At 56.2% G+C, this 10,005-nt stretch overlaps 1 protein-coding gene and 1 long non-coding RNA gene across 3 annotated transcripts in view; both read right to left on the minus strand.

The window, feature by feature from the left end:
• Positions 1 to 10,005, minus strand: part of MACROD1 (mono-ADP ribosylhydrolase 1) — a 195,337-nt gene that overhangs the window by 37,438 nt on the left and 147,894 nt on the right. The window lies entirely within an intron of this gene.
• LOC138144803 (uncharacterized) lies at positions 600 to 2,246 on the minus strand. Its single transcript, XR_011164025.1, has 2 exons — positions 1,791 to 2,246; positions 600 to 1,523 (listed from the first exon to the last, which is right to left on the minus strand). It is a non-coding gene; the product is annotated as an uncharacterized lncRNA (long non-coding RNA).

The following is a 10,005-nucleotide window of genomic DNA, read 5'->3' on the forward strand; positions in this document are numbered from 1 at the left end:
AGAGAGAGAGAGAGAGAGAGAGAGAGAGACAGAGACAGAGACAGAGACAGAGACAGAGACAGAGAGACAGAGAGAGACAGAGAGAGACAGAGAGAGACAGAGAGACAGAGAGAGAGAGAGACAGAGAGAGACAGAGAGAGAGCAGCTAACAGCAATACCACTTTAGAATATAAGACTCAACTCTGAAATTTAAGGAGGAGGATTATGAGCCACATTCGGTCACCAAACACAGTGAAGGACAGTGATACAAGAGAAAACAAATCACTGGAAAACCAAAGCCAGATTATACCCAAGAATATTTATAGATAAAACTGAGAGAAACAAAGGAAAGAAAAAGAGTGAAGCAGATCGGTCCCTGCTCCTCTAACAAGCTGTGTTCACTGGCAATGGGATCACAACACTGGGACTCAGGCCCTGATGGGTCCTGAAAAGGCAGACGCGGCACTGATGAAGGTGGGACAAATCGCCAAATCACACCAAGTACACCCAGAAAAAAACTGTGCCGGAAGTGGCATCGTTTTGAAAGTGCTTAGAGGCCCAAAGAGATTGTGACAGGTTAAAGCACTAGGCTGAATCTCCTAAAATCCAATTCAATCAATCAGGCAATCAATAAATGTTTATTTAGTGCCAGGCACTGGGGATACAAAAGGAGGTAAAAGACAGTTTCTGCCCTAAAGGAGTTTATTATAATCTAATGGGGATAAATGTAAAGTCTCATCCTTTTGTTCAAAAAATCAATTTTATAAGTACAAGCATGGAGAAGCAGGGTTAGTCAGCAGCTTGTCTGAGAAAGATCTGTGGGTTTCAGGGGACTGCAGCCTCAATAGAAAATGGTGACATGGAAACCCCCAAACCCTGAAGTGATGATGGACTAAGTCAGGAGAGGAGTGTTCTCCAGGAATAAGGAGATTAGAGTTCCTGGGTCTTCTCTCTTGGTCTGAGCCCATCCGGAGTGTTGCATTTAGTCCTGAGTGCTGTGTTTTAGGAGGGACAGTGATGCACCGGACAACAACATACCTCCCAGCTCTGGAACTTGGAAAAGACGTTCTGAAAAAGTGACCGAGGGCACTGCTCCGTGACTGGTCAGCAGCGACTAAGCCATACTTTTCTTCTTGCCTTATGGAATCTTTAAGAGAATGGCCGACATATAAACAGTGGGCCTCCTTGGTGAAAACAGGCAGGCTTTCCCATTTATTTTAAATAGTAGATCACATCTTCATAGTCACCAACTGACTGAATGATACAGAGCATATATGATTCAGCTGTGTTTAGTATGTGTTGATCACAGCTGACTCTGTAGACAAAATGGCGCCCAAGACGTCTTCTTCAATGAGGAGTCCCTCTTGCGTGCGCTATGTCCGGCTAGACTTCTTGAGTCCAACAGACTGTGAGCTCCTTGAAGACAGGGACTGTTTCTGCCTTTCTCTGGGTCCCTGGGACCTCACACAGTGCCAGGCACATGGCAGCCATTTAACAAATGCTCATGAACTTGGTGTGACAGATACAAGCCCCGGGAATAACTTCTGTTCAACAAAAGGAAGGACGAATGTCAGAGTCAGAGGTGCTCACCCTAGTCACAGAACATAATCTGCACAGAAGCAAAATCGCATCGAGTTTGTCCTACATCCCTATGGACGGTGAAGTCCTCCAGTGACCCCTGTTTTCAGGAGGCACCATGCGGATGCCTCCAAGCTCCAGAAGACGATGGAGCCTCTCCCACAAGATCCACCACCCTTCCAAAGAGATCGAGGAGCAGCCTCTGGGAGAAAAGCTAAATGAGCAAGACTCACAGTGCTGAAGTTGTCCGTCACTCTGGACAGCGCTCTGCTTGTGCACATGCACGGCCCTGGGTAAGGGGCGGGATGGACTGCATTTGGGGAGCAGTGTAGAATCTTCAGTGGTGCCAGGATGCTTCCGGAGACAAAAGCTCATTTGCTAAGACCAACAGGCGCCTTGCCATACGAGATGGCTGTGAGTCATGGCCCCCCACAAGCTCTGGAGATTCTAAACCACGGGGGAGCCAAAAGGCAACGGAGAGACAAGAGTGGGTCTAAGCAGGCTAGAAGACATTACACGTTAAATGCACAGGAAATGCCTTCAAGAGATTATCCAGGAAATGGATGACCAGAAAGTGAAGCAGGCTGCTCACCTCCACCAGAGGAGTCAGCAGACAGAGAGAGAGATTTGGGGGATGGGCATTATGCACTGGGGGGACTGAGAAAGGACCCCAGTAAAAGGTGGTGCCTGACGGGATGACCCTCGATTGTCTGCTCAGCTGGCCTCCCAGACCTCGGGCCTTCTCTGAGCACCCCAGCCTCAGTCGCTGCCAGCACCGCTCATCTCCTACAATAATTACTGCAGGACTGTTCATCTGACAGTCTGATCATGCACTGCCTTGGACCCTGCTCTTCCTTTCCTTGCTTCCTACTATTATTTAAAATATTTTATTGTTATTTAAATGAGAAAGCAATCTGCAAGTCCCCGAGGGAAGTCTAGCTTCTATTCTGCCTTTTCAACACAGCCCGGCTCACTGTCCACCTGCAGGGTCTGGCTCGGCTTTGTGGACCCACCGTTCGATGGCACCTCCCACTGTGGGCAGGGTAGGGGGCATCCTGCACCTTCTCTGGTTACCCAGGGAGGCTCTTAAGAGACTCCATCGACAAGGCCCTTGCTAAGGATGCCATCCATGCCCACTTGTCGCTTCTGGTCCCCATCTTCTGAACACCAGTGTCCTTCTGGTAAAGATCCAAGGCTGTATGACGGAAGGCCAAAAGCCCCAGGGGAGCCACACTGCAGGGGACCCAAAGGAGCAGAAAGACACCAGCATGTGACCAAGGCTAAGTCATGGGCACGAAGAGGCACGAGGCTTGAAGGATGCGGGACAGACAGCCTGGACTACTGGCTGACCTGGGGGTGGAAGGCCTCCAGCGTGCTAGGTGAGTGAATGGGCCACAGAGTGACCCCAGGAGGGCATCCCTGGTGGCGAAGGGCCTCCAGGTCACACCAGGTAAGGCCCAGCTGAAGAGCTAGAGATATTTAGCTTGGAAATGACAAGACTAGGGTTGGGGGGCAGCTGCCTCAAGATCTTGGGGGGCAACACACTTCATTAGGAAATGGAGAGAGGTTTATTTCCTCCACCCTCCCCCAGGGCAAGACCGGTCAGAAAGTCAGGCAGACTTCAACTGCCCCCTGGGGATGCTTCCCTAGCTTGCTAAGGTCATCCAAGCAAGGTTCTGCTGAGACTTCTCCCTCCCCTAAGGGACCCCAGTTCTTTGCTGACATAAAGAAGGGCTTCCCCTGGCCTGGCTTCCTGACTTGAGCCTTTTCTTGGGGGGCTGTGTTAGAATGAGGGAGTGGATTTCCCCATCTCTCCTCCTCTGTAATGGGGGAGTGGAGGCTGGGGAAACAGTGACCAGGAGATGGGGTTCTCCGAGGCAAGGGGGCTGTAGGATGGGGGGGACAAGTGGGCTGCCAGGGGAACAGCTGAGGGAAGAAGGAAAATCTGGCCACTCTTTGCTCCCTATCAGCGGATGTCCAAGACGACATCACCTCCAGGCTGCTGGTTAGGGCCGCCCTGGGAGCTGGGAGAGCCCGGGCTCATCACGTTCAAGGTCAAAGTCACAAATCTCCAGGGTCGTTTCTCATGGCTGCAATGGTGACGATCCTCCTGTAATGCTCACCGAGGGCCCCTGGGTCCAGCCCTGGATGCAGGGAGGCCCCGGATCCAGAGCGGGGGTGGTCCCCCGCCCCCTCTCCTCCTCCCTCCTGCTTCCTCCTCTTTGTTAGGAGGCAGGGAGGGGGATGTGTGGAAGGCCAAGGTGGTGAGAAGGCTATTCATCTATGAGATTGCAACACCTCCCACATTTTGTCAGTAACACTCCCTTCAGGGCTTCCCTACTTTCCTAGCTCTCTGCCTGGCATTCAAGGCCTTTCATGACACAGCACTGGCCTGACTTTCCAGCTTGTCCCCCATGACTCTCTTTTGGGAGAGTCCAGTCTGAGCAGACAATGCTGACCCATGAACCTCCTTGCCTTGGCACCCTTCTCCTAATGCCTCGAATGCCCTTCTGCCCCATCCTCAAATGCCAGATTCCTACTGACTCACAAGACCCCGGGGAAATGCTGCCTCCTCCAGGGAGCCTTCCCTGATTGCCCTGGTCAGGTTTCAGACTCTACTTTCCTCTTCTGCTCTCTAATACACAAATCATGTAGTAGTGTCTGTTACAGTTATTGCTGTTGGGGGCTCATTCCCACCTCCTGCCTCTGTCTCCACACCCTCCACAGATGGTAAGCTCTAGGAAGACGTGATTAAGTCTCACGTCTTATCTACACTCTATATGTCTCCCAGCCTAGCAGAGTATTCAGCACACAGCAGGTGATTAATAAGTGCAGTAGTATTGCATCATGCCGGCACATCTGAACTGGGGATCTGTGGAGCCATTGTGGGCTACGAGACATCTTGTAGGGAAGCCAGACTAAAGGGAACTGGGGAGAAGTTAAGGAAGATTATTGGTAAAGGGCAGGTCACCAGCAGATCAAGGAAACAGATCTCCCAAGTCCCAGGGAAAGAAAGCTGTCCAACAACACGACTGGCTGATTTGTGAGGTAGTGAGCTCCCCGTGACTGAGATCTTCTGGTACAGAATTGATAAGTACCTGCCAAGGATGCTGTTGGGGGGGCCTTCCTGCTTGGGGATGGGGGAGTTCAAACGTCCCTCCAACACCTGATGATTCTGAAAAGGGAAGAAAAAGACAAGGAAAAAAGAGAGGAGCCCCAGAGAGGAGAGACCAGCACATGCAAAGAGCCTGACTCCACTGCTGGAAGGAAGAGCTCCCCTGTGCCTCTGAGATGGGGGAGGAGGGCTGAGAGTCCGTGGGTGGACAGATGCAGGCAGATCCCGTATGCACTGGGGCGAGGAGTGAGGATGCCACGAGATGCTCTGATTCCCCAGACTGTGCCTGTGCCCCAGCTGCCTGGCCCACAGGGCTCCCGGCCTCCCGGCAGACTGAGGGCCTTCCCTGACCTCCAGCCGAGAGCCCTCACACCCAGCGAGGAGGGGTCCAGAATACCCTATGTTGTGGGCTCTGTAAGGCAAAACAAAGGCTCTGGCCTTCCTCCCTGGTGGGCCTGGACCGGAAGTCCCAGGGTCCCCTGCCTTGGTGCCCCCCACACTGTTGCACAGTAGGCTCTCCACTGGACTGCTGAATGTAAGCGGTCCTCACCACTAACCCAGATTTACTTCGACGGACGGATTCCTGAGTGGTTGGGTGAGTGTGGCTCTCCCTTCCCCTTCCCTCCCCTCTCCCCTAAGCAGAATCTAAGCTTTTTGAGGGCAGGGATGGTTACAGCTTTTGTTTTGCCATCAGCGGAGCCTGGCACAGGGCACTGCACATAGTAGGTGACTAACTGACTTGTGGAACTGAGGTGAATGGCAGGGGGGTGCCCATGCCCACTCTCGGGTCTGCTCCTCCCAGCTAAGATGGCAGACGAGCACAGGGAAGGAGGGAGCATCAGGGTACTGAGCCCGAGGGGCAGAGGGAAGGAGCCGGCTGGACCCTGCTGCTGCACACTGGCCCAGGGAGACCAAAGAGACCAAAGAGGCCTGGACAAGGGGGAGGCCGGGGCTCCCCAGAAAACCAGGGAGCCTGTGGTGGAAGTAGAGAGAGAGTGCTGGGCCCTGCCCCCCCCCCACTCTCCATACACCCTGGCTGGGTTACCTTAGCCAAGTCACTGTGGTCCTCTAGACCTCACCTTTCTCCCCAACAGAAGGAGGGGAGTGTAGGATTTAGATGTGGCAGAGACTCTAGAGACTGGAATCCAGCCCAGACATTTTACAGATGGGGAAACCGAGGCCCAGAGAGAAGAAAGGGCTTGCCTGAGAGGAGCCAGGGATGGAGAAGAGAACCCTGAAGAGCCGACTTGGAATCTGGCCTCTGCTCTTTCCATATGATGTCAGCCAACATGCCTTCCCCCCTCGGGCCTCAGTTTCCCCTTCTGTCCAAATGATCTCCAAGGCCCCCTGCAGCTCTAGACGTTATCTCTGGACCTATGATCTCAGGAGACTTTCTATGAAAAGTGCTCTGGGTCAGTATTAGATATTTACTGTCCTTCACTGGGTGACCAAGAGCCAAGGCTGAGGGCAGCAAGGGGCCAATGAGCGCCAAAGAGGAAGATTAGCGATCATCCCTGCCCCATCCCAGGGAGTAGGGGCAGATGAGAGTGCCGGGCCTGCAGTCAGGAAGAATCATCTGTATGGGCTCAAATCTGGCCTCAGAGACTTCTGGCTGTGTGACCCTGGCCAAGTCACTTCACCTTGGCCTCTGTTTCCTCACCTGTAAAATGTGCTGGACAGGGAAATGGCAAACACTCCAGGATCTCTGCCAAGAAAACCCCAAAGGAGGTCATGAAGGGTCAGACATGACTAAAAATGACTCAACAACAGTCCCAGGGAGTACACGAGTCACTTCTTCACAATAACCTGAGAGGCTGGCAGGACCAGCACCCTGACCCCCATATGACACATGAGGAAACGGAGGCACCAAGAGGCTTTTAATGACTTTGACCATAGGTCCAGTGCTGTGGACCCCAAATGGGGGTGTACACAGTCGGTGCTTAACGCCTTCGTGCTGAGTTACAGTGACAATTTGGGGGCATTATGGTGGGAGGGAGGCAGCTGGGCCCAGATCTGGGCTCCGGACTTCTTCCTACGTCTGTAGCTTCTTCCTGCAGAGTTGGGAGCAGAGGGCAGGGATGGAAGAAAAGGAGATGAAGCCTTGTCTGCTATTCTCCCTGTTTCTCCTTCTTGAGAAGGGAATGATTCACACTCAGGAGGGCCCGATGCTCTAAGATCTGCCTGGGGTGAAGCAGGGGCAGGCAGGTGGTGAGGCCCCTCTGAGAAAACTAAGTCTGGAGCTAAGAGATTTGAGGAAGGGGTTTTCTGCAATGGAAGCTGGGGGACTGGGTGGACTCCTGTGTCTTCTCTGCCCTCAGTCTTGGGATCTGAACAACAATAATAATATCTAACACTGATACAAAACAATAGGGTTTGCAAAGCACTTTTCATAGAAAGTCTCCTGGGATCACAGTTCCAGAGATAAAGTCTAGAACTGCAGGGGGCCTTGGAGATCATTTGGACAGAAGGGGAAACTGAGGCCCGAGGGGGGAAGGCGTGTTGGCTGACATCATATGGAAAGAGCAGAGGCCAGATTCCAAGCCGGCTCTTCAGGGTTCTCTTCTCCATCCCTGGCTCCTTTCTTCTCTCTGGGCCTTGGTTTCCCCATCTGCAAAATGTCTGGGCTGGATTCCAGTTTCTAGAGTCCCTGCCACATCCAAATCCTACCCTCCCCTCCTTCTGTTGGGGAGAAAGGTGAGGTCTAGAGGACCACAGTGACTTGGCTAAGGTAACCTAGCCGGGGTGTATGAGGGGTGGGGGGGGGCAGGGCCCAGCACTCTCTCTCTACTTCCACCACAGGCTCCCTGGTTTTCTGGGGAGCCCCGGCCTCCCCCTCTTTGGTCTCCCCAGGCCAGTGTGCAGCAGCAGGGTCCAGCCAGCTCCTTCCCTCTGCCCCTCGGGCTCAGGACCCTGATCCTCCCTCCTTCCCTGTGGTCCAATCTGCCATCTTAGCTGGGAGGAGCAGACCCGAGCGTGGGCGTGGGCACCTCCCCGCTCGCCTTTCCAGTAGGGACGTGGCTGCTTCTCGGGGTCCCCACGCGCCACCGTTTGGGGGAGTCCTCTGAGCCCCGCGTGCCCACATTCCCTCCTGCTGCCTCTCTCACCGCCTCCCTTCTTCCCCATCAGGACGCTCTGATGCTGCCTCAGAGACGCCACAGTCCCGGAGCAGCCTGGCCAAGGCCAAGGCCGCCCCACTACTGATCCCCACTGGCCTGTGCGCGCTAGCGCAGCCTCCCTCCCCCCCTGGCTCAGCGCCTGCTCCTTGGGCTGGAGGGAGGGAGGGAGGGAGGGAGGAAGGGAGGGAGGGAGGGAGGGAAGGGGGAGGAAGAGGAGGGGGGTGGTGGAGGAAAGGCAAGGCAGGGGAGGGTTGGTTTTTTCCCTCCCTCCCTCTCCTTCCCTCTCTCCCTCCTTGCTGGCTTTCTCGCGCACACACAGACCCACAGAGGCGCGCACCCATACTCCCATCCATCCATCCATCCATCCCCGCATCTCACCCGTTCGGTTCGGAGCCAGTCGCTATGTACACCGGCAGCGGGTGATGTGCTGCGGCTGCCAAGGGCTGGTCCCCAGCGCCCCCCCGGCCCTGCCAGCCTCCTCGGAGTCCTTCGCCCGGCATCCTCCGGCAGAGGGGGGGGGGGGCACCTCGAGCCCAGCCCTTCCCGGTCTGCCTGGCTCCCCAGCACGCCCACCCCTTCGTCCCCCCTCCCAGCTTGGGCTTGCTTACCTGGAGTAACCACCGAGCGCAGCCCGGATGCCTAGAATGACAAACTTTCCCGAGGAGGGCTGACGCCTGCAGCCTGCCTGCCCACCCGCCTGCGGAGCCCGGGAACCTGCAGGTAAGCTAGCCCGGCCCGGAGGCGCCGCAGGGGCCGGGCCGGGCTCGGGGCTCCTGGGTCTGGTTTTCCACTGTGTTTGTGTGTGAATGTGAGTGTGTGAGTGTGTGTGTGTGTGTGTGTGTGTGTGTGTGTGTGTGTGCGCGCGCGCGCAGGGAGCGGGTACAGGCTCCCCTCTGAGCTGAGATCCAGGCTGCCAGCCAGGGATCGGGGCTGTGGGCCGACCAAGGCGCCGTAAACACCTGAGGTCTGAGCCCCAGCTCGGAAGCCGGGGAAGCCGGGGAAGGGCTGGGGTCCTGGCGGTTGTGAAGGGTGGGTGGGCGCTAAGAGTTCCCCCTCGCCTTCACTCGGCTGACTTTGTGCGGTGGTTGTGTGTGTATGGTGGGGGGCTGACAGCACACGGCGCGCAGAAGGTGGGTTTGGGGTATAGAGGGTACCCCGGTTCCAACATGCTACCCCAGAAAGAACAGGGAGCCATGCAGGGTCTGGGAGAGCCAATGGGGCTGCCAGGGGCCAGCCTTGGCGGCGGAGCTGGGACGGATTATTGCGACATTTGGGGCGGGGGGGGGGGACGAGGCACCTGGCGGGGGAAGGGGATTCTGTCCTGGCACCGCCAGCTGTTTCGGGGCGCTGGGATGAGAGTGGAGAGGAGCTCTGAGCCCCAAAGGGGTGTCTCAGGCGTGGCAGAAAAGGCAAAGGAGAGACGGTACCGTTGGGGGCCAAGGGGCAGAAGGGGGTGAGGGCGGCCAGGACTTCGCCTCCAGCCTTAAGGCTGCTAAGTTGCTCACTGCACTAACTCCTGGTCTCAGCGCCCTCCGCGGGGCCCCGGGGCGGCCTGGGGACGGGGGGGGGGGGGAGGTGGGGAGGAAGTGGTGCGTTTCCCTGTCGGGCAGGCTATGGAGGCCCGGTCCCTGCCCCGAGGCCACCGCCGTGCTGCCGGCGGGCTGGCAGACTCTCTGGAAGGGCTAGCTGCGGAGACTGGGGCCGGGATCCCCAAGCACAGGCAGCCCCTCCGTTTCCTCGTACCGGACTAAATGGAAGCAACGCGTCTTAGGCTGAGACCCTGGGCCCCCCTCAGATGCAACACAGCCCCAGACACACGCATTCACACACTCACCACCACCCGCTCTGAGACAGCTCGGTCAGAGGGGAAGGGAGAAGGAAATGGGATTCCGCCCAGGCTGGGGGCTTCGCTGACATGAGAGCAGAAGTGAGCATCTCGGTTCCCTCCTGGGGAAAAGAGACAGCTCGGATTCCGCTGAGGCCAGTCGGGGAAATGTAAGAAGAGAGAGAGAGGGAGAGAAGGAGAGGGGAGGGAGAGAGAGAGAAAGAGGGAGGAGGGAGAGAGGGAAAAAGAGCAGGGGGGAGAGAAGAGGGGGAGGGAGAGACAGAGAGAAGGAAAGGGAGGGAGGGAGGGGGAGAGGAGAGGGGAGGAAGAGAGAAAAAAAAAGAGGGGGGAGGGAGAGAGGGAGAAAGAGACCAGGAGGGAGAGAGAAAGGG

Source organism: Petaurus breviceps, unplaced genomic scaffold (assembly GCF_028583685.1).
Source record: "Petaurus breviceps papuanus isolate PSGF00001 unplaced genomic scaffold, PetGlider_PUasm1.0 90721, whole genome shotgun sequence".
NCBI classification, from domain to species: Eukaryota; Metazoa; Chordata; class Mammalia; order Diprotodontia; family Petauridae; genus Petaurus; species Petaurus breviceps.